A 4,824-nucleotide genomic window follows, 5' to 3' on the forward strand; every position below is an offset into this window, starting at 1 on the left:
TTGCCATATCGGTGCAACCCCTCACCCTCAACCCCTCACTCACCCTCACTCTCACTCACCCTCAACCCCTCACCCTCACCCTCACTCACCCTCACTCACCCTCACCCCCTCTCACCCTCACTCACCCTCACCCTCACTCACCCTCAACCCCTCACCCTCACTCACCCTCAACCCCTCACCCTCACTCACCCTCACCCTCACTCACCCTCAACCCCTCACCCTCACTCACCCTCAAACCCTCACCCTCACTCATCCTCAACCCCTCACCCTCAACCCCTCACCCTCATTCACCCTCAACCCCTCACCCTCACTCACCCTCAACCCCTCACCCTCAACCCCTCAACCCCTCAACCTCACTCACCCTCACTCACCCTCACCCTCACTCACCCTCACCCTCACCCTCACTCACCCTCACCCTCACACACCCTCACTCACCCTCAACCCCTCACCCTCACTCACCCTCACTCACCCTCACCCTCACTCACCCTCACCCTCACTCACCCTCAACCCCTCACCCTCACTCACCCTCAACCCCTCACCCTCAACCCCTCACTCACCCTCACTCTCACTCACCCTCAGTCACCCTCAACCCCTCACCCTCACTCATCCTCAACCCCTCCCCCTCACTCACCCTCAACCCCTCACCCTCACTCACCCTCACCCCCTCTCACCCCCTCTCACCCTCACTCACCCTCAACCCCTCACCCTCACTCACCCTCAACTCCTCACCCTCACTCACCCTCACTCACCCTCAACCCCTCACCCTCACTCACCCTCAACCCCTCACCCTCACTCACCCTCACCCACCCTCACCCACCCTCACCCTCAACCTCTCACCCTCACTCACCCTCAACCCCTCACCCTCACCCTCACTCACCCTCAAACCCTCACCCTCAACCCCTCACTCACCCTCACTCTCACTCACCCTCACTCTCACTCACCCTCACCCTCACTAACCCTCACCCTCACTCACCCTCAACCCCTCACCCTCACTCACCCTCACTCACCCTCAACCCCTCACCCTCACTCACCCTCAACCCCTCACCCTCACTCACCCTCAACTCCTCACCCTCACTCACCCTCAACCCCTCACCCTCACTCACCCTCAAACCCTCACCCTCACTCATCCTCAACCCCTCACCCTCAACCCCTCACCCTCACTCACCCTCACCCTCACTCACCCTCAACCCCTCACCCTCACTCACCCTCAACCCCTCACCCTCACTCACCCTCAACCCCTCACCCTCACTCACCCTCACCCTCACCCACCCTCACTCACCCTCACACACCCTCACTCACCCTCACTCACCCTCACTCACCCTCAACCCCTCACCCTCACTCACCCTCACTCACCCTCACCCTCCCTCACCCTCACTCACCCTCACTCACCCTCAACCCCTCACCCTCACTCACCCTCAACCCCTCACCCTCACTCAGCCTCAACCCCTCACCCTCAACCCCTCACTCACCCTCACTCATCCTCACTCACCCTCAACCCCTCACCCTCACTCACCCTCAACCCCTCACCCTCACTCACCCTCAACCCCTTACCCTCACTCACCCTCACTCACCCTCAACCCCTCACCCTCAACCCCTCACCCTCACTCACCCTCACCCTCACTCACCCTGAACCCCTCACCCTCACTCACCCTGAACCCCTCACCCTCGCTCACCCTCACTCACCCTCAACCCCTCACCCTCACTCACCCTCACTCACCCTCAACCCCTCACCCTCACCCTCACTCACCCTCACCCTTACTCACCCTCACTCACCCTCAACCCCTCACCCTCACTCACCCTCACTCACCCTCACTCACCCTCAACCCCTCACCCTCACCCTCACTCACCCTCAACCCCTCACCCTCACCCTCACTCACCCTCACTCACCCTCACTCACCCTCAATCCCTCACCCTCAACCCCTCACCCTCACTCACCCTCAACCCCTCACCCTCACTCACCCTCAACCCCTCACCCTCACTCACCCTCAACCCCTCACCCTCACTCACCCTCACTCACCCTCACTCACCCTCAACCCCTCACCCTCAACCCCTCACCCTCACTCACCCTCACCCTCACTCACCCTCAACCCCCCACCCTCACTCACCCTCAACCCCTCACCCTCACTCACCCTCACTCACCCTCACCCTCACTCACCCTCAACCCCTCACCCTCACCCTCACTCACCCTCACTCACCCTCACCCTCACTCACTCACCCTCACTCACCCTCACTCACCCTCAACCACTCACCCTCACTCACCCTCACTCACCCTCACCCTCACTCACCCTCAACCCCTCACCCTCACTCACCCTCAACCCCTCACCCTCACTCACCCTCAACCCCTCACCCTCAACCCCTCACTCACCCTCACTCTCACTCATCCTCACTCACCCTCAACCCCTCACCCTCACTCACCCTCACCCACCCTCAACCCCTCACCCTAACTCACCCTCACTCACCCTCAACCCCTCACCCTCACTCACCCTCAACCCCTCACCCTCACTCACCCTCAACCCTCACCCTCACTCACCCTCACTCACACTCACCCTCACTCACCCTCACTAACCCTCACCCTCACTCACCCTCACTCACCCTCACTCACCCTCACCCTCACTCACCCTAACTCACCCTCACCCACCCTCAACCCCTCATCCTCACTCACCCTCAACCCCTCACCCACACTCACCCTCACCCTCAACCCCTCACCCTCACTCACCCTCAACCCCTCACCCTCACTCACCCTCAACCCCTCACCCTCACTCACCCTCAACCCCTCACCCTCACTCGCCCTCACTCGCCCTCACTCACCCTCACTTGCCCTCACTCGCCCTCACTCGCCCTCACTCGCCCTCACTCGCCCTCACTTGCCCTCACTCACCCTCACTCACCCTCACTCACCCTCGCTCACCCTCACCCACCCTCAACCCCTCACCCTCACTCACCCTCACCCTCACTCACCCTCAACCCCTCACCCTCACTCACCCTCAACCCCTCACCCTCACTCACCCTCAACCCCTCACCCTCAACCCCTCACTCACCCTCACTCTCACTCACCCTTACCCTCGCTCACCCTCACCCACCCTCAACCCCTCACCCTCACTCACCCTCACCCTCACTCACCCTCAACCCCTCACCCTCACTCACCCTCAACCCCTCACCCTCACTCACCCTCAACCCCTCACCCTCAACCCCTCACTCACCCTCACTCTCACTCACCCTTACTCTCACTCACCCTCACTCACCCTCAACCCCTCAGCCTCACCCTCACTCACCCTCACCCTCCCTCACCCTCACTCACCCTCAACCCCTCACCCTCACTCACCCTCAACCCCTCACCCTCACTCACCCTCATTCACCCTCAACCCCTCACCCTCACTCACCCTCAACCCCTCACCCTCCCTCACCCTCAACCTCGACCCCTCCCCCTCAACCCTGTAGCAGGGTTTCCGTTCTCCCACAGAACTGTGCACAGAGATCTAGAACCTGGGTGAGTTAGGGTGACCCAAAACTCACCTTTGTTTCAGAAATCCCCTTACCAAGCTAGCTACAGTGTCTCATCGGTAGTAATAACTTACCAATGAATTAGACAATCCAGAACATGAACTTAGAATACCTCAGGTATCGTGGAACACATGAACACTCTTTCGTTATATAATCATTACAAACCGAAACTGGGAGGCAAAGAACACACGTGCAAGTTTGAAATGTTTATTTTTCAATGCAACATTCTCAAACGCAGTATCTTGTATAATATCAACATACATATTATAAAAATCAGAGTTAGCAGCATAGTCACTAATCCATAATAAGCAAAAGGTGATAGCATGTTATGATGCAGTTTTTTTTTTTTTTAGTGTTTCATTAACTTTTATTCGATTATCATTTCAATAATCATAAAAAGTACATAGTAAAAAAAGAGAAAAGATTTTTAACACATGAATAAAAACACGATATTAAGAACATTGTTAAATGGGTAAAAAGAAGAAATAAGGTTTTGAAATACTGTTCAATTCTCATTTAACTAGAAATGCTGCGACGTATTATTAAGACTTCTTTAAGAAAGGTCGATATAAATTTGGCTTCATGCATTGACTTTAAAGATTGCAAGTATAGATATGCTGCATGCGTTTGTCTGTGACCGCTAATTCGAAGGATCGGAATAATCCATTTTTTCCTAGATGTTTTATAGTATTTACAAAAGAGGACTACGTGGATCGTGGTTTGTCTAGAGGTTCCGTCACAGGGGCAGTTCAATAGCTTTGACGACCAGTTTTTCGTTTCAGGGAATGTGACTAAACGAAAGAAAATATTAAATTGGAGTCTTGTTAGTAGATACCTTTCATGATTAGACAAAAAATACGTCAAATAAGGCTGTATACACTTTCCAGTTTGTTGGGCGCCGATTTTTTCGTTGGATGTTTTGGTGATCTCTGTCTGAATCCGTAAATCCCTTAGGTGGTCCAGACACATTGCCTTCAACTGCTTCCTGGAGATATCTTCTGCTGATGGTGGTTCCTCAAAATAGGAATCGCAGTCCAGGTCTTTAAAAAAGTTGGATACGTAGTTTAACCATGGGATTTTACGCCAATTTGCCAAGGCTAGACAGTCAGTGATAAGGGAGCGGGTTAGATGACATTCAGGGTTGCACCATACTCGATGCCACAAGAGAATGGGCTGACATCGAATGGTGTCAACAATGTGTTCCATACCGAGCTCCCGATGTGAGGCTAGTGTCGGTGAACTTTGAGGAAGGGACAGAATGTACTTTACAAAGGAGTTTTCAGTGACCTGTAATTGGTCAATACGGCCGTGTCCCCAGATGCC

Source organism: Lissotriton vulgaris, chromosome 7 (assembly GCF_964263255.1).
Source record: "Lissotriton vulgaris chromosome 7, aLisVul1.2, whole genome shotgun sequence".
NCBI lineage: Eukaryota > Metazoa > Chordata > Amphibia > Caudata > Salamandridae > Lissotriton > Lissotriton vulgaris.